The sequence below is a fragment of the Anabrus simplex genome, chromosome 1, assembly GCF_040414725.1.
Source record: "Anabrus simplex isolate iqAnaSimp1 chromosome 1, ASM4041472v1, whole genome shotgun sequence".
NCBI classification, from domain to species: domain Eukaryota; kingdom Metazoa; phylum Arthropoda; class Insecta; order Orthoptera; family Tettigoniidae; genus Anabrus; species Anabrus simplex.
This window is the reverse complement of record NC_090265.1, coordinates 965,990,138-966,011,141: the sequence shown is the minus strand read 5'-3', so window position 1 is coordinate 966,011,141 and position 21,004 is coordinate 965,990,138. Positions and strand designations below refer to the sequence as shown.

The window sequence follows — 21,004 nt, the reverse complement described above, 5'->3', positions numbered from 1 at the left end:
GCAACACGCAGTTTCTCTTTTTTCGGTTGTACCAATGTGTTAGGATGAATATTAAATTCTTTGGCTGCTGGTTTCACAACTTGTTTTACAGCAGAAGGTTAATTTGAAAGCTGTGGTAAATCTACACTTCTTGCTTTTTGTGTTATTCAATAATACAAAACTCTCTTAGCTGCAGGCTACTGCACAAAACTCATGTTACTGACAAAAGGAAGCTATATCTTGTTATTAATTCATAAACAATCAAAATGCAATTTTGTGTTGTTGTTGGAAAGCTTAGAAAGACTGCTACAAAGTATAACCTTTGTTTTTCTTTGAAAAATTATGCTGGGGGTTATATATGTAAGCTTTAACTTGTTTATTTTACTTCTCCTGAAAAGCCCAGGTGGGGAGAAGGGGCTCTAATATGCAAGGGAATCTAATACGCGAGTAAATGTGGTACAGACAAGCGGAATTGAGTTCCTGTAAAGTATGCTGGAAAAAACAAGGGATCATGCAAAAGGGGTGGCTCAGAATCAACAGTCCTCATGAAAGGATTTGAGATGGTATGGGCACCTGCGGAGAATGGACAAAAAGCAAACACCAAGTCAAGTATTTGAAATGAAAGTAAAAAGCACAAAACCCAGGCGGAGACCCAAAGGAAGATGGCTGGAGCAGGAAAAGGCAGATGTGGGAAGAGGAGTGAAAGATGCGGAAGAGGTGTTGGAACGAAAGTGGTGAAAGAATAGAAGCAGATGCAAGTCACTGATCCAAAACACCAACCCAAACTTAACTGGAGGAGGAGATACATCTTAAAGGCAGTCTCAAGGTCTTTCTACCACAAAATCAAATCACACTGCAACATCACTTAGGAACAAATATAATTTGGAGTGAACTTACTTATACAGAACATAATTAATCAAAACACTAGCCCATTGTTAACTGGGAGTGAGCACTTAAACAGTACTCAGTGTAAGGGTACGAACATGCCGAATGGATTACTCCTCGCTCAGCGCTCATCACTCCTGTGTCTTCACACAGGAAGCTGAGAGATGCAAAACAAACCCATACATTTCTATAGTAGTGTTCATGCCGGCACTTCACTCATCCCTCTTCTCTCCGCTCCTCCCTCAAGAATCAAATCGGTTTGATTTTGGAGCGATGTGCTTCTTGAGCGCTGTTCTGTGATTGGTTGGCTCAAGGCCACGGCCGCCTACTCATAATATTATCGGCCTGCGTTCACTGAAGGTAAAATATCCATGTTGAATATTATCTTTATACTCAGTAAATTTAATCTTTCGATGAAGTACAGATTGCTTTATTGAAGTGGAGAATAATATTATATTACTACTGCTTACGCTATTGTAATGACCAGTTCTTCTTCAATGCAAATATGACTGACATGATAGCTGCTGTACTTCCGTGGTTTCATATTGCCTTCAATTCCTTTCAGCAAATATTGAAATGTCTGCATTCTTCTTCTTCTTTTTCTGCCGCCATTTGCCACACCTTGTGGGGCCGCGGATGCGAACCGTATCACACATGTTGACTGACGCTGTTTTACGGATGGATGCCTTTCCTGACGTCAACCTTATGTGGAGGGATGTAATTACTATTGCGTGTTTCGGTGGTAGTTTGTAGTATGGTGTGTTGTCTGAGTATGAAGAGGAGAGTGTTGGAACAAACGCAAATAACCAATCCCCGAGCCAGAAGAATTAATGTCGCCAATAAAATCTCCGACCCGGCCAGGAATCGAACCCGGGATTCACTGAACCGAAGGGATTAACGTTTGCCATTCAGCCAAGGAGTCGTATACTGAAATGTCTGCATTGACATTCTTCAATAGTCGTGACATTTCTGTGGGTCTTTCTTCACTTCTTGGTATAAATGATGGAATTCACCCAATCTCTGCCTTCTCTAATTAATTGGATGTGCGCTGTATCTTCTGTCAGAACTTGAAATCAAGTACAGTTTGCGTGCTATCATAAGTTCATCATCACTTCTGCTACTATACTTAACTATTATGTATGCTATTTTGCTTTACGTCGCACCGACACAGATAGGTCTTATGGCGACGATGGGATAGGAGAGGCCTAGGAATGGGAAGGAAGCGTCCGTGGCCTTAATTAAGGTACAGCCCCAGCATTTGCCTGGTGTGAAAATGGGAAACCGCGGAAAAACATATTCAGGGCTGCCGACAGTGGGATTCGAACCCACTATCTCCCGGATGCAAGCCCACAGCTGCGCGCTCCTAGGCGCACGGTCAACTCGCCCAGTACTATTATGTATACAGAGGAGTATGAACATTTTCACGAAACAAAATTACATATAAAGAACACAACCCTATCTTCTCGTGAATGCTGCACAATCATAACTGGATGGAAAACTTTTCCTCATTAATGAAGAAAGAGCGAGGGTCTCCTACCCGGTATGTGCGCCTTTGAATGATGAGTGATGAGTGAAGAGCACTGCTATGAGCACTGAGTGAGGAGTAATCCACTCGGCATGTTCGTACCCCAAGACATTTCAATTCTGCTTCATAAAACAACTCCCCACAGAAACTGAAATGGTGGAACAGTATTACTGTAGTCTAAAATCATTACTTCTATCATTATTGTACTGAATAAAGCCTTTTTAAAAGCAGTAAAGTCAGTATATCCAAATAAATATTATGCATGACAATAGTACTAATACAAACACACTGGCTGTGCACAAAATAGTTAATCAACAAAACTACTATTTTTTTTTTAAAGTCAAGCCTTTCTTTAACCTAAAGCAGTGGTAATAACAATTGCAGAATATGGTGATTCTAAAACAGTTTGTCATACTGAAAGGAATAATTTCCACAATGCACTGAATCCTCTGAGCAGTTGATCACATCAAAAGGATTTACCAAATATCTTCGCGTTTTAAATACCAATATTGGCCCAAAGAAAAATGTTTATGCATAAATAAACCAAACAAACTACTTTTAAAGTATTAAGTGAGATTAAGGAAGATTTCTACATTGTAATAGGTCTACCAAAATGTGAGGATGCAGGGTATAAAAATGAAAAAACTTTACAACTCATCCCCATGACAAAAATACAAGAAAAGAAAATAAGTCGGAGCAGAGGCATGCTCAGCTTGGGGACATACAGTGTAAATCTAAACCTCACCAGTTTGCTGCCATGAGCTCAAATGAACTTTGGTATGAGTAAGCTCTTCTCAAAGAATTTGTCTGAGACCTTAATGCAACAAAACAGTGATGTATAGACTATCTGGCATCCAACTGGAAGAAGTATTGTATTGTAGGAATGCAGGAAATATATTTTCCTGTTAAAGTTCCATGATATTCCTGGACAAATAAATTCAAAATTTTATCAATGCAGCACTACTTGTTATGCAAAAATGACATTACTTCAAAATGTCACTAGATGGGCTGCTGACAGATACAGAAACAACATTTCTAAATAATGTTGAAGGTCATGAGTATAAGGAGCAATACACAAAAATTGCATTGAATTTTCTCAGATTCAAGAGCATGAAACTGTTCCATGGAGATGTTTGGATGCAGAGATATTTTGATATAAATTACAACCTGGGTCTACATTTATATATTACTGATCACAGCTCTCAAGGATTCATAGCACGCAACATCAATTCAATGTTCACGAGGGCCTGTCAGACATTGCTTCCACGTAGTTCCTCTCCTAGGGTGCTATTCATAGTCGTGTTTAGTCCGAACTAAAGCCTAAACAACTACGGGCTAACAGCAGGCGAAAGTTTTTCATATTCAAAGACTGTTTTTCCCATTAGTACGAGGATGACCCGGCTTTAGTCCAGATGAACTTTAGTAGTTTAGCCGAGGACTAACTTCAATAACATGAAGGTCGTACGTGAAGTTGCGTTTAGTTCCGAAATAAGGGAGATGAGGAGACGTATGAAAAGGTATGGAATATGACAGATTTTCTTCCTGAAGTATGACGATCTCAGTTTTAAGAATATAGTTTTTCGAAGACCAATGCAAGCGACTGATAGAAGTTGTGCGTCCAAACCTATATGAGCATGTAACCAATCAAGGACTGGCTGTTTCTATAGAGAACAGAATTATCATTGCCCTGCATTATTACACACGATGACAAATCCAAGACAATACTGCAACACAAATTTGCACGGAATTAGTCAGCCCACGGACAGCCGAATTATTTACAATGTCTATCTTCCCACCACTTGACTCTTACCTCAGTATGTTAAGTTTCCTGCTGAAGAAGAAAGATTACTGGAAATGTGAGTTTCAAAAATTGCTCAGTTCCCTTAGATAATTATTTGAGTTGTATTAGAATAGTGTCTGCAGTAACAGACGATATATCATGTGTAAATCATTTCGTTTGGTGGCCATCATTGTTAAGGCGTCTGTGTTATCACCTGACACCAATGGTTAGCTGGTTCAAGTCCTTTTGGTCAAAAATATTTTCACTATCTTAATGCTGGCTGGCAGGATATGGGAGGGGGTGGTATAGAATTTCTGATCACCAGATTGCATGCCAAACTCTCCGCAGTATTCATAATTATGGAGGGAGGGCATATGGCGCTGTTAATGGCCATTTGTCCGCCAGGTGGGGACATACAACCGTGAGCAGACACCTTGATGCCATTACAGTATTATGTGCCAGTATCGGGTTCCACCCTCTGAGTTGTAATCATCATCAAATTCGTTCTAGGTCATTGGAGCCATTGATGTAACACACATTCAGATTTAAAATCCTGGAGGGAAAGACGCACAAATTTATATTAACAGAGGATTGTTTTCCCTAAATGTTCAGGTAATAAAATTAATAAACTAAACCAAGCTCCATGACACATTAGCCCAGAATGACCATAGCCTACCAAGCGAACCCTGCTCAGCCCGAAGGCTTGCAGATTATCAGGTATCGTGTTGTCAGCACGACGAATCCTCCTGGCCATTATTCTTGGCTTTTCAGACTGGGGCCACTATCTCATCATTAAAGAGCTCGTCAATTGTAAACATGTTGGCTGTGTAGACATCGAACCAGCCCTCAGATCCAGGTAAAGTCCCTGACCTGGCCAGGAATCGAAAACGGGGCCTGTGGGTAGCAGGCAGGGATGCTTACCCTAGACCACGGCACCAGCGAAGTTTTACTATTAATAATTTTAATAATCTCAATACTAAACTTATTCTGAAGTAAACTCGATAAAATATGATAGCTATATTTTTTAGATAAAGGAAAACTGCGTTCTTAAACATTTTTTAATCAGCTAGCTTTAACAACTGACTTGATTATGGTCCATGAAATCTTAATTTTCTGCCCGTCACATTAACACCACTTGCACGTTTGCAACATCAGCATGTTATCCGTCGATCGAGAGCGAAATGCCTTCAGAGCCAGTTTGCTCCCCACTCTCGAGGAACGAGAGCAGCTTAGCGAGCAAGTAGGGAAAGAAGTAGGGGAAGTGCACGACGTAGTATGTACCGAAGGCCAGTGGCACAAGTACAATACAGACACGGTATGCAACCCACCTGACTGCTTCTCGTCACGTGACAAACACCCATCCTGAGCGGAGCAAGTAACACCGGCTCCCTAGAGCAACTACGTGACGTCTCATATAGACAGTCCATACCCTGTCCAGGTATGTAATGAAAACCAGTCATGATATTATCCAATGGTACAAAAGTCCTATTTTATAAACTTATAAGTAATATAAAATCATCAGGTAATATAAAATCATCAGTAACTGGGAGAATAATACAGTATTAGCCTAATTATGTTTACAAGAAATCGAAAAACATAATTAATGCATGTTCTTTATATTTGAATTTGTGAAAATAGAACTATTTTCCACCTTTGGTAAATCTCTCCTATACACATGAAAAGAGGAATAATTTTTCTTCTCGGTTCCATATTGTCTCCCATATCATCCTCTTGCTCTCCATTATAAGTCCTTGAAAATCACGTGCGAATAGGACATGAATCCAAGTTGTTATCGACGTCTCAGAACATGGTCAAATAGATCTACACTGTGCTACCTAGAGTGATGCATGAAGTCGGTCGTGTTCTGCTTTGCAAGCTTTTTACATGCTCACAAGTGAATCACAACGCTTGGCAACAATATGCAAGGATGATCTCCAGACTATCTTAGTACACGAATAATCCTGGTCTATGAATAACATTAGAGAAATAAACACCCAGAGACATTTAATAACAACGATAAGAAGGAGAAAAGCGTCAGTTTTTTGTCACATTCTCCGGCATAATGACTTCATAAAGAACTTGTTCGAAGGCAAGGTGATGGGAAAGAAAGGCAGATGGAAACCACAGAAGAAGATCATTGAAGAGGTAGTTGAGATGATGGGATGCCAAGGTTATGGAGAGATGAAAAGGATCGCAGAGAGAAGAGATCAATAGTTGCAGCGACAAGGCAAAGCCTTTAGATAATGATGATGATGAATAACATGACCTTGGTCCGTAGTTAGTCCCACCTAAGTCAGGATTAACTTTAGTCTGGACTAAGGCAGGACTAGTCAATGTTTATGAATAGCATCCTTAGTTTTCCCAAGCAATCTCACCACACCAAATCTTGTGCTTTGCAAGACACAAGAGGATGAAGACTACAAGACCTATAGTCCTTCAATCTGCGCTACAGTTTAGGCTAAAAATAATTTTATTCACAATGGGTGAAATGGTACTTTAGGGGAAGGCCTAAAATCTAATTGCCTAATATGTTATTTAACAAAGATTGAATGAAGAATCCTACTTTCCAACACTACGTTTTTAAGACAAGTTCATGAAAATACAAACATAATCCAACTTAAAGTCTAACTACTTAATTATAAGGTGAGTATGTTTCGTTCCTTAAGTACAGAACCACCTCAGCTAAAAAATGCAAAAGCAAAAATTAGCACATAATTAAAAACATGGATGGTAAGAACGAGGTTAAAAATGTTTTTTAAAAAGTAAGCTGGAACTATTACTGTTGGTACTTTATATAAACCTTACAAACAAACAAACCCCATGGCACTACAGTCCTTGAAGGGCTGGTCAGCACGACTAATCCTCTCGGCCGTTATTCTTGGCTTTCTAAACCAGGGCCGCTATCTCACCGATAGATAGCTCCTCAATTCTAATCACGTAGGCTGAGTGGCCCTCGAACCAGCCCTCAGGTCCAGGTAAAAATCCCTGATCTGGCCAGGAATCAAACCCGGAGCCTCTGGGTAAGAGGCAGGCACGCTACCCCTACACCACAGGGCTGGCTATAAACTTTACATAACTTGAAATTTACCATTCATGGACGTAAAATTTGAAGAATTTTTTTCTTACAAGGACCAGGGAAACTCACCGAGAAACCACAGGTGAAATTAGGTCTTGTGTAAACTTGTTGGAAAGGCATTGAGAAGGAGTCTGCAAATGGAAAGGAAAGAAATTAAAGAGAAAACCTTGTGGATGCACAATGGGTATCAAAAAACACTCAAACCGCTTCCCTCCTAGCATGTACCACTGTGGTAACTGTCCTTGCACTGTGAGCTCACTGAATGTGTATGTTGTGCAGTTGACTTATGAGACAGACAGGAAGGGGAAGAGGGGAAAGTAGATGTGAAATCGTAGGAAGTGGAACCAATGGAAGGAAGATGAATGAAATGTTTATCCGGACCCTTTTTGAAAAACTTTTCTTCGTAAATCCAGGATAGAAATCTCTCCCAATAGTATATTTATGTTTTCAGTAACCTTATTTTTATTCAGGTTAGGATTCTGCTTCTGATCAGTCTTAATATAAATGATTTCCAGGATATTCATTAATTTCCCTTTGTTCAGAGTGCGTAGGATGGTCAAATCTTTTTCTACTGCAGCGAATCTATGGTTACGCTCTGTCATATGTAAATTCATGGCCGAATATCTATTGCACTTCTCCACACTGATATGTTCGCGGAGTATAATTGAAAAACACCCCCCTGTTTGTCCGACATAAGTATTACAATCCACATAGTTGAGCCTATATCCCCCTGAATTTAAAATTTGCATTTTAAAATTGAAGATGTTCCATACTTTAGGAATGAAACATGTACTAATCTTTTAATTAAGTAGTTGGACTTAAGCTGGATTATGTTTGTATTTTCATGCACTAGCTATAAAAACATCACGTACAGTGAAACCTCGTTAGTGCGTTCCACACTAACTTGTTTTCCTGTTTAGCACATCATAAATTGGAAGTCCTGATTCTCATAGTATTAAATGTACTGTATATAAAATTACTTCACTTATCCCATCACAAATTTTCGCTATTATCGCTTGGTGTGAACACATTTTGCTAGCCTTGAAAATGTTATTTGTCATCCCTTGTGAAAGAAATGTGATTTCCAACTTGGGTAAGAGCTGTCGCCACAGTTGCGTGATTATGGGAAAAAAGGCCTTAAATTCCCAAACTTCACAGGATAAGTTGCACCTTCGGGGAGCAACCTTTGGCCTCATGAATGTTCACCTGCTGGTTAACAGTGAGATTGCTGAATAATACAGTGAGCATATTTGTGCTTGTATTTCGCATTCCATTGAGAAGTCGGAAATTTATTTTGTGCCGAGTGGTACAGTGAAGTGTAGTAAATATTTGTTGCGTGATGTCTGTGACTGTTAGGTCATCAGCCCAGAGGCTGGTTGGATCCTCAAATAGCATCACCAAAGGCTATGCAGTTATAGGGAAACCACAAAAACCAATGGCAGCACCAAAATGAGGCGTACTAGGCAAGATGAGGAGTGAGGTAGTTTGCCATTGCTTTCCTCACTGGGCCAGACATTGCTATTGTAGCACAACTAACCCTATGAGCAACACCTTTCATGACACTCAGACACACTGGTTGTGCTCTGAATGTCATTAATCCGCACCACCCATACCCCAGCAGCTTCCATATTGTCACAGCCATGGATGAGACTGGGATTTCAGTGGAAGCTACACTTTACTCTGGCCTGTGCCAAGAGATGGATGCAAAAGTACTGTATCCATCAAGAAATGACAGCAGGCAGGTGTTGCGTGATATAGTAGCCTATATCTGGATTAGGAACATAATCTGTGTGAAATTGACTCACTTAACATGTTCTGTTTTGTTGTCACCTGCAGAAACGCGGTAAGGAGGTTTTACAGTATTGGGGGATTTTTCTTTCAACCTTAGTTAAGATATTGCCAATATGGGATCAAAATAATGATATTTATACGTAGTAATTGTATTTGTCTTGAGATAGCCTAGTTGTGGATGTGGAAAAGGTCTTGAAATTTCTTACTAATAAAGACAAAATTAAAATCTGTCAGAAAGTGGACTGTGTCCACATCTTAAAGCACGCAGAGATTATGAATACTGAACTTGCACCTTCGAGTTTCAACATGATCGCTCGAGTTGGTCAAAGTTTATTCAAATCACGGCCAAAGTCATTCCTCCTGGTCACACATGGTTGAGTGTAACTTCCAATTCATTATCACGAAGTGGGACCATAAAATAATGTTTAATTAGCCTCTGCTCCGAGAGAAAAGGCTTTTACTAACATTTGCTTTAGAAAGAGTGTGATCTGCAATAATATACTTTGATATTTTTATTGGCCCCCGTGCTCATATATTTTCATATTCGTTTGGCGTTTTTCACACCTCTCAGTGCACTTATTTTATAAACCCCAGCGGAAACGTTTTTCATATTTGTGCTCTAATGTTTTTCACACCTTTTAATGCGTCCGTCTCATCTTTAGAAATGGTAGATATATTTTTCATTGTACCTGCGATTACACGATGTATAATGCCCTTATGTCGGAAAAAAATCTGTTTCAACATCCCTGTTGGACAGTTTTTATTCATATATGCAGTAGTACATTTTCTCACTTAACATGTTCTGTTTTGTTACCATCTGCATGAACGTCTTAATGAGGTTTCACTGTATTGGAAGGCGGGATTCTTCTTTCAACCTTACTTGAGATATTGCCAAATACGGGATCAAAACAATGATATTTATAAGTTGTAATATGTTGTTACTGGTCCTATCTATAAATACTACATAACAATAGTTACAGAGTATATAATTTTAGATCATTTAGGTATAATAGAGATTTACTATACCGACTATAACAAGAAACATGAATGAATTTAAACTTCTGTTGCTTAGTTCATACCAATGCCAAGCAGAACTTGAATGAAAATTTTGTTCTCAATCGTGGATGGTGGTAGTTTTCGTCGTGACTATCTTAAGGTGAAAAACCATGTGGTCCTGAGTCCATAACAGAAAAAAAAAAATTGTGAAGACAGCAAAGAAAAGATGATGAAGGAATGATTGCTTGCAGAATAGGACAAGAGGGAATCATGAAGAAGGAGGGCGACTTCCTTTACATTGGATATTCTAATATCGCACAGTCTCCGATATGTGGCGTTACTGCTGTATATGGCATGAGTTAAGGGAGTTATCAATCGAGTAGAAAAGCCTGCCTAAATATTGGCAGAATTAGGTAAACATTGGTTTTTAGCATGCCATTCCTGTGGTTCATGCATGTTCTGGCAACTACTGGTACGTGACATAGATTCATCATAGTTCCAGCTATTTAATCCCTGCTATGAGGCACTGATAGGAATGGGGATGTGCACACTTCATATAAAACAGCAAGAGCAGTGTTCACTGCTATCGGGGCCAGGTCATTCCAGCTCTGGAAACTGGCTTGTTATCAGAAGCCCATTATAAGAGGTACAGTCTGACAACTGCATACGGGAGATAAATCTCTACAATGGAATTATTGCCCGCCTAGCAATTCCGAATGGAAAATTCTAAGTTCCCATGGAGGGAATTAGATATTTTCCACCATTGTGGAGATTTATCTCCCGTATGCAGTTATCAGACTGTGCCTCTTATAATGGGCTTCTGATAAGTTCACCTGCATGCACCCCAGCGTCAGTGGGTAGAGTCTGACACATCCCACTCTGATGAGTCTAATGTCAGACATAAGACGAAACGCTGGTTAACAGAGCAAACGCCTGAAAAGCAGAGATGCAAACTATTACGATTCAATCGTAATAATTACGAATTACCCATCATTATTATGCCTTTACGAATGACACACCACAAATTATGATTTTTTGTTTTTTAAATGTAAGTGTATGAAGTGTTCAAAAAGATACGCAAGGAATGCCATTTCAGCTTAAGTATCAGAATATTCTTTTCGGATTTCTCAGTAATCCTCGTTTAAGAATATTTAGAGTTTCACGCGCCGAACGCAGTGTGTCCTTCCAGTATCGGAAAAAGCAGCCACCTGTGAAGTTGCTGAGTTGTTGTCCTTGTTCGTCACGTGATTGGACTTCCATGCTAGTATCTAAGTTCTCTTGTCTTTGTTTTGGCGGCAGAGTGGTGGCGGTGGTGGCAAACCCCGTTCCATTGTGAATACTGTGTGCGTGACTGTTGAATAAGTATTTATTACATTTAGGTTGCCAAATTTACAAATATTGCTCTTCTAGTACTTATATACTAATCGCATGTGATGAAATGCGAACAGTTTGAAATAAACAATGAAGCGATTTCTTGTGCAGAAAAATATGTGTGGTGAAGTTTCCGTGACCAGTGACGCTAGTGAGAAACCAATAATCGTTCAAAAATTCGGGGAGGAATACTCGAAAGAATGACCCTGTTTACTTCATTCCTCAAAATCTCCTTCACACGTGTTTTGTAGTGTGTGTAGCCGCAATTTTTCAGTTGCGCATGGTGGGAGAGACGACTGTCGTAAACACGTGGCTAGCAAAATTCATACGGATACAGTTAAGCTGAGGGACACAAACAAAAATTTAACCTTTTTTGCGAAATCCTCGGAAGATGAAAGCTTAGTAACAAACGCGGAGTTGTTGTTTATGACTTTTCTTGTTGAACACAACTTGCCTTTAGCCTGCAGTGACTATGCAGGACGTTTGTTCAAGAAAATGTTTCCCGATTCGAAAATAGCTTTGGAGTACGGTTGTGCGAGAACAAAAAAGGAAGCGCTAGTTAAAACTTCGGCTTCTACAGTTGAGGGAAAGGTAACAGAGGTAATGAAGTCCCAGCCCTTTGCCCTGGCAACACACGGCAGTAATGATGTGAATGACAAAAAGCTCTACCGATTAGTTGTGACGCTTTTCGATGAGGAATCAACGCAAATTTCAACGATAATTCTTACAATTCGGGAATCCAGCGACAATACAGGCAAAGGAATATTCAATATTTTGGATGAAGAACTGAAGAAGAGGGGGATTCCGTGGGATAACTGCGTAGGTTTTGCATGTGATAATGCAAATACTATGACTGGAGTTTCCAAAGGTGTGAGCTCCTTCATTTGTAAAGAAAATCCTAATATTTGTGTGCAAGGCTGTGCTTGCCATCTTGTGCACTTAGCTGCTCAAAAGGGGTGCAGTGCTCTTGTAAATGTTAATACTGAACAGTTTTTAATTGATGTTTATTACTATTTGCTGAAGAGTTCAAAGAGGCAAAATGCTTTAAAGGTATGCCAGGAAGTCTTTGGTGAAAAGCCACACAAAATTTTGAAATATGTTTCTAGCAGGTGGTTATCTCTTCCACAGTGTGTATCAAGGGTCTTAGAACAGTGGGACCCTTTAAAAATGCATCAGATTCAAACAAGGCCAACTCAAAATTTCTGAAAGTTAAGGAACAATTCGAAAATCCATCTACTAAGCTTTAACTTTCGTTCCTCAGCTCTGTTCTTCCACTTTTCATCTCCTTAAATGTATTCCTCCAACAAGAGACACCGCTTATTCATAAACTTCACTCAAAGTTAAATGAATTTTTCAGTGACCTTATTGTTCATTTTGTGAGAGCATCCTCTGTTCCAAACATGTGAGTACATTGTTAACATATGGCCAATTAGGGATAAGTTTCTCAATCATGCTGAAATTGCTGATGTTCTCCAGAGGAAATCGAAGAGTTTCTTATTAGTAGAATTCATGATTGACCGGTTTCCTAAAATACTGTCATCAGAAGAAATTGATTCTTTGGAAACTGAGTTTAGTCGTTTCCAATTTGATGGATTCCCTTTTGACAAGGATGAAAGGGCTGACAGACTTTAGTTCGAAATATCGAAGATCACTGATGCTTCGGGTATGAGGAAGTACCCTTCACTGAGTAAACTAATGATGGCTATTCTTCTAGCACTCCATAGCAATGCTCCAGTGAAAGAGTTTTTAGTTTGGTGAGGAAGAATAAGACTGAAATTCCGTGCTAATATGAACACCGAACTGTTAAGTGCTCTGTTAGTGCAGAAGATGCATATATCAAAACAAAAAGCCTGTTACCAGTGTACCTTTACGAAACAGGAACTACAAGCTACTAAGGGGGCAACTACAGTACTGAACAAAAGAAATGATCCTTCAACCTCCACTCAGATAGGTACTGCGTATCACCCACCCCTCTCCCCGTGCCCTCTCGGCTGCAATACTAATTGCCTTTCTTGAAAGTTGGCATCTCTGGAAAAGCCTTACATCTGATCTGTTTTTTACATGCTCTATTGGCAAAAAATATGTAATTCCCTCCATGGGAACTTAAAATTTTCCATTTGGAATTGCTAGGCGGGCAATAATTCCATTGCGGAGATTTATCTCCCGTGTGCAGTTATCAGACTGTGCCTCTTATAATGGGCTTCTGATAAGTTCACCTGCATACACCTCAGCGTCAGTGGGTAGGGTCTGACACATCCCACTCTGATGAGTCTAGTGTCAGACCTAAGACAAAACGCTGGTTAATAGAGCAAACGCCTGAAAAGCCTCACATCTGATCAGCATAGTAATTGTTGAGAAAAGTGATAAACTGTCTGTTTATCATTTGACTGAGCATTTTGTACACTAGCATTGCTTTTAACTGCAACATTCCAGTTAATATTGTATTCTGACAAGAATACTGACCTCATTGTAATGACCGATGTTGTGACGAGTTGGGGATGTAGAAAGAAACAAATTTATCAATTTGCAGAAAAACAAAGCAACAACGTAGTAGTTGATTAAGATTCTTTGACAAGACGTTCAAGGAGAAAAGGGCTGGGACCAATTGGAGGTTGGTGGATGTAATAATAAGAAGAAAAGGGTTAATCAAAACAGTATATTGTTTCTACAAGGAAATCAATTTCAAATTTACAACTCAAAATTTTGTAATCTGGCACACAAAAGAAAACGCTCATTGTGAATGACGTACATTAGAATAGAATCCCTAGACCATTTACAAGTTATAATGTGCGACTAATCAAATGAACATGGTAACCTATAAGCCTCGGAGAATATTGACACAGATTTCCAAAAAGGTAAACAAAGGGAGAAGAAAGGCACGGGAAAGACCAAGGACGGGGATCACAATAATGGGAGTCGCCTGAGTATAAACGTTGCCAAATGCAGGAACAGTTTTATGTGATAAGTTGTACCGTCCAGGCCCACAAGTTCAATCACTCACTAACTCTTGAAATTGCATATTACTCGATGTTCATTTGTTAAGGAGAAATATCACTCACATCAAGCTTAAAAGAAAACCAGCCACAGCAATGAAAATAACTCCAAAATCCATAGGAGAAGAATAATAATAGTGGTAATCATAAAAAAAATACTCTGTTGCTCACCCAATACAGCAAATAAAAGAAGTGGAGCTTCCCAGCAAATAGTGGGAAGTCCTCAGACGACCCTCCAACCACACTCGGTGTCAGCGCTGGACTGAAGACCGAGTATGTGGGGGAAGCCTTTATACCGCTGCAGAAAGTTCAGGAAAAAAGTACACAAAACGTTGAGAAATATCGGACACTGACGCAGCGGGTGACGTAATCCAGTGGAGACTCAGTGTGTAGTGAGCAATTCACCAGGACGGATGCACGGCGAGGCAGCAGTGAAAGTCCAAGGCCAGTTAGATGAGTAAAGTAGCGGCGAGTATATGAAAATAGGTGGAGTTCCAGATGACTGCAGCCGAAAATAGGTGAGTGATCGTTACAATGTCTAGTTCCGTTTAATATTTGTTTGAATCTGTTAAGAGCATCGTGGGAAGACTGATGAGTGAATTTTAATGACACTTGGTATTAGTTTAGATTAAGACTGAGTAGGATCTTACCTCTAAATTGTTAAATTTCAGGAGGAGGGTGTACTTTAGAAAAGACCTACGAAGCATGAAATTCTAGATCTCTCTCTTACTTTTGGTTTTACACGAAAATAGCTCATGGTGAACTTTTGTTCTATAAATTTCTCTCATACAGTGAGAAATAAGGGAAATATCAGTGGCAGCCGTGTGAAATTTAAGTCCAAGAACTGTCAGTATTTTTTTAAAATAATAACCTGATACCGAGGTTTATTGTATTGGAAAGAAGAGATCAAATCAAGATAAGCACAGGCGGGACTGCAAAGGGCCAAAGAGAGTAAGGAAGCCAGTATACACCCACTCATATGCTTCAGAATCTGCGGAACAATATGAGGGGTGGACAAAAATGTCATCCACATGCCAAGTTACGTGACTGTCTCAATGACATGTACTACAGCTAGTACGATAAGTCAGGAGCCTGGCAAACGTGAGTGGAAGCAATGTCGGCCTCAGTTAGGGATCATAATCCCTAAAATGCACACCAAGAAAACTAATAGGAACACGCAAAACCATAAAGCAGTACTATAAACTGACAAACTTTGAAAACAAAATTTTGCAAATAGTTATTAACCACCTGCAACATATTTGGAGAAACTGAATTCAGTAAAAATTAACACAAGTAACTAACTGAGCACTGCAGGAAATATAAGTATGCTGGGCTGTAATGTTTCCCGTGATAGTTTTGTATCCTATAAGTAATCTTATTAACATTACTACTCTGCCCAAGATATCGAGTATCTGTCTTATACTTAATTTCAGTACCCAAGAAGAAAATTACATAGATGTGGGAAATGAAAGTTCAGCATATGCTGAAATGACATACGAGCTACTATGTAAGACTAGTTCTTGTGTATTTAAACATCTGTAAAACTTATAGCCTCTTTGTTAATCATATGATCTTGATGTAGTTGCAAGGTTTGTCTGGACCACTGAAGCAGGCAGTTAAGCAGCAGGTGCAACGCTATCAAAATTAGCCGCTATGAGACCAGACTGATGAGTAGTTCATCGAAGCTGGCAGCAGCTTGTAGTTTTATGCGGCAGTTATTGCCAAGATCACAGCAAGTAGACACTTCCAGAATTATGAGGAATTTAAAGCTTAGAAACACAACTTTGATTTTTAAAATCCCACATGCATTGGCTGAAATTCAAATCGCAGCCATTTTGGCGAGAAGCTAGTGACATTGTCACTCAGCTACCACATTCCTTAGCCTTTCAAAAATGGCAAGGGTAGCAGTCTGGATGACAAACCCCAACCTCGCTTGGCTATGCTGAACAACTGGAAAGCAATGGAAAATTACAGTCTTAAATCCTGAGGACAAGCGTGTCTCTCTCTCTCTCTCTCTCTCTGCACACTTTACTGAAGATGGTTTCCTCCCCGGTGTGCAAAGAAAAGAGCGAGTAACATAAAGTGGATAATTACAAGCTAGTCAGCCTGACATGTGTTGCATGTAAGCTCTGGGAAAGCATTTTCTTTCTGAATATATTAAGACACATTTGCAAAATTATTAAATAGTTTGAAAGTTTGACAGAAAGTGTTTCAGGTTTAGGAAAGGTTATTCCAGTGAGGCTCAATTTGTAAAGTGAGAAAGTCAACTGAACTGCATCACTAATGACCTATCCAAGGCTTTTGATAGGGTAGATCATTGGAGACATCTGACAAAATCAGGGCTATTGGATGAGACAAAGGAGTGACTGAATGGGTTGCAACATTTCTAGAAAACAGATCTCAGAGAATTAGAGTAGATGAAGCATTATCTCCGTACCTGAGAAGCAAAAGGGGTTATGTCAATTTTGTTAAGAGTTTCCCGTAAAAGGCGGATGTCCCACATCCGTCCTTTTCCTCCTAAAAGCACTCTGGCCTACCGCCTTCATGTCACACTCAAAATCCACAGGGAATGGCATCAGGACAACCACCTGTATTCCATAAATGTGTTTGATTATAGTGAACACAAAATTGGCCATAACACAGAATCACAAGAAATTAACATTCTTTTGCCTCTCAGGTATAGACTGATCTTGTAATGATTAAGTGGCATTTCAAAGCCAATATTATTGGACATTTATGTTTTCTTTTGAATAAAACTGATATAAGTAAACAAGAAATCACAAAAGCCTCCTTTGAAGGTGATGATATACTGTATACAGTAATAAATAAGTTATAGGTTGTAAGTGACAAAAAACAGACAAATTTGCGAGATGGACAGCAAACAATGCTATGATGATGGTTAAGAGGGTGAAAAGTCAGGATGTAAGTTTCACTAAAAAGGAAAGTCCTCTGTTTTAATTGCTGTGTAGATGGCGTGAAAGAACTTCATGGGGCCACTGTAAGTACACAGGTGTTAAAAGATCTTCATTGGCATAATCATATTTACAAGGTTGTAAATAAAGGTTACAAAGTAAAGGAGAGGACATATGAGTTAATGGTAAAACTCCAATTAGAATATGGTTCAAGTGTATGCCATCCTTGCCAAGATTACTTGATTTGAGAACTGGTGAAGATCCACAGGAAAGTAACAATTTGTTCTGGGCGATTTCCATAAAAAAGAGTAATGTTACAAAAATGTCGCATAACTCTGGGCTGGGAAAACTTGGGAGTAAGGAGATGAGCTGCTTGACCAAATGGCCTGTGTATTTTTTTTAAAATAACTGTTTGGTTCTTCAGTCTGCCAAAACTAATTTTGAGTAATAAATTTATAAAATACCTGAAAAAGGAAACATAAGGTAACAGTATTATACTTTAAAAAAGAAACGGCTTAATTAAAAAAGAATTACATGTTTCATTCTTAAAAGAACATCAGATTCTAACAAACCACACTCAAATATTTAGAAGAAAAGTATAAATATCTATGTTTTTTTTCTGTTTACAAATTTATGAACTTGAAAATCTGGAACTTCCTCAATGAAGTCCTGTTTTCTCTCCACTCCAGCATAGAATGTTTATATTTTTCTAAATATCCGAGTCATTTGTTAGCATCTGATGATGTTTTTATAAAAACAAAATATGCCATTCTATTTTAATTAAGATGTTTCTTTTTCAAGTATAATACTGTTGTCATATGTTTGCTTAGTTTATAAATTAATTACTCAAAATTTGTTCTGGCAGCCTGAAGACCAAAACAGTTGTAAATTAACCGAGTCAAAGCTGAAAGGAGATGGCTTCAGATATTCCATATTTTTTTAAATGGAACGTTCCAAGCTGTCAGTGGAGCGATGGCGTGGAATGGCAAGCATAATTGGCAGTCATACAAATTTTAGTGAAAAATGAAAGGGTATGTATAGGTATTTTAAGGCAGAAACAGGTTCCAAGAAGGACATTCCAGGAATAATTAATGAACAAGGAGAGTGTGTATGTGAGGATCATCAAAAGGCAGAAGTATTCAGTCAGCAGTATGTAAAGATAGTTGGTTACAAGGATAACATCCAGATAGAGCAGGAGACTAAGGCCAAAGAAGTATTAAAATTTACACATGATAACAATGACATTTACAATAAGATACAAAAGTTGAAAACTAGAAAAGCAGCTGGAATTGATAAGATTTCTGGGGATATACTAAAGACAATGGGTTGGGATATAGTACCATATCTGAAGTACTTATTTGATTATTGTTTGGTCAGAGGAGCTATACCAGATGAATGGAGAGTTGTTATAGTTGCCCCTGTGTATAAAGGAAAGGGTGATAGACATAAAGCTGAAAATTACAGGCCAGTAAGTTTGACATGCATTGTATGTAAGCTTTGGGAAGGCATTCTTTCTGATTATATTAGACATGTTTGTGAAATTAATAACTGTTTCGATAGAAGACAATTCGGTTTTAGGAAAGATTATTCCACTGAAGCTCAACTTGTAGGATTCCAGCAAGATATAGCAGATATCTTGGATTCTGGAGGTCAAATGAACTGTATCGCGATTGACCTGTCTAAAGCATTTGATAAGGTGGATCATGGGAGACTACTGGCAAAAATGAGTGCAATTGGACTAGACAAAAGAGCGACTGAATGGGTTGCTATATTTCTAGAAAACAGATCTCAGAGAACCAGAGTAGGTGAAGCTTTATCTGACCCTGTAATAATTAAGAGGAGAATTCCTCAAGGCAGTATTATCAGACCTTTGTTTTTTTCTTATATTTATAAATGATATGAGTAAAGGAGTGGAATCAGAGGTAAGGCTTTTTGTGGATGATGCTATTCTCTATAGAGTGATAAATAAGTTACAAGATTGTGAGCAACTGCAACGTGACTTCGAAAATATTGTGAGATGGACAGCAGGCAATGGTATGTTGATAAACGGAGTTAAAAGTCAGATTGTGAGTTTTACAAATAGGAAAAGTCCTCTCAGTTTTAATTACTGCATTGATGTGATGAAAGTTCCTTTTGGGGATCATTGTAAGTATCTAGGTGTTCATATAAGGAAATATCTTCATTGGGGTAATCACATAAATGGGATTGTTAATAAAGGGTACAGATCACTGCACATCGTTATGAGGGTGTTTAGAGGTTGTAGTAAGGATGTAAAGGAGAGGGCATATAAGTCTCTGGTAAGACCCCAACTAGAGTATGGTTCCAATAATCCTCACCAGGATTACCTGATTCAAGAAGTGGAAAAAATCCAAAGAAAAGCAGCTCGATTTGTTCTGGGTGATTTCTGACAAAAGAGTAGCATTACAAAAATGTTGCAAAGTTTGGGCTGGGTAGAACTGAGAGAAAGAAGGAGAGCTGCTCAAGTAAGTGGTATGTATTAAATAACACTTGAATGTTTTATTATTCATCCACCTATTCAACACAATACAATTTTAAAAGTTAGGACATTGTCCTTATCAAAGTTGTTAACGTGAAATTAATATATTATATTAATAACAAAAGACACTAAACCACAAGCTAACTTGTTTACAAAAAGCCAAACCCAAAGCTGTCAACCAGAACAGGAACACCAGGTTTTCTACCTCTTTGTTGACGAACATTCCCACTACAATTAACCTATCTGACACAGTTTTCTCATATATTTAAATGAATCTCCTTAATAAAGGCATAAAATACAACTGGCCTAATCCACAAAAGGTCGAAGTTGTAATCATCACTATCGCCGAGACCAAATCTAATATCAACAAACAGATTTCCATAGAGAAAAAAAAACGATGTTAAATATGAAATAAAAAAGAAAATACCTACTCTCATTAATGACATAATAACTAACAATAATTCTAACCTTTCAAAACAAAATCTAAAACTAAAAACTAATATTAACAACAATAACGTCATAGTAACAAAGGCTGATAAGGGCAATACAACAGTTTTAATGAATAAACAAGACTACATAATAAAAAATAAAAAAAATAAAAATAAAGAGTTTTTCTCCGATAAAACCTACACATTAATCAATAAAGATCCCATGGTAAAAACACAACGCAATCTAAAAACACTCCTTAAAAATTCAACATTTCTACTAAACGAACAAAACTACCAAAAAATGATCACTATGAATCCGAAATTACCCACAGCAAGATCATTACCTAAAATACACAAAAAAGACCCCCATCAGACCAATCATTAATAGCACAAACAGCCCTACTTATAAACTTCTCAGTTCCTTTACAAGTTCTTAAAAAAACATTTTAAATTTCACAATGCAAATCCCATCAGAAATTCTATTGAACTTTACGAAATTTTTAACAAATTCAATTTACAACCAAATCACGTCTAATGTTCCTTTGATATCACGAATATGTACTCAAATATACCTGTCAACGAAAGTATCATCATAATAAAAAACAACCTCTCCAAACACAGCGCATTAAGCAAAATTGAAATAGATGAATTCATAAAGATACTAAGTTTTGTTTTACACAATAATTACTTTACTTTCAACAACAAAATATATAAGCAAGAAGGCTTAGCTATGGGAGACCCAATCTCCGGCATTTTAGCGGACATCTACAT

The 21,004-nt window shown here is 38.3% G+C and overlaps 1 protein-coding gene across 1 annotated transcript in view; it reads right to left on the bottom strand.

Annotated features, from left to right (window-relative positions):
* LOC136857827 (splicing factor 1) overlaps positions 1-21,004 on the bottom strand; it is a 201,762-nt gene that overhangs the window by 61,508 nt on the left and 119,250 nt on the right. The window lies entirely within an intron of this gene.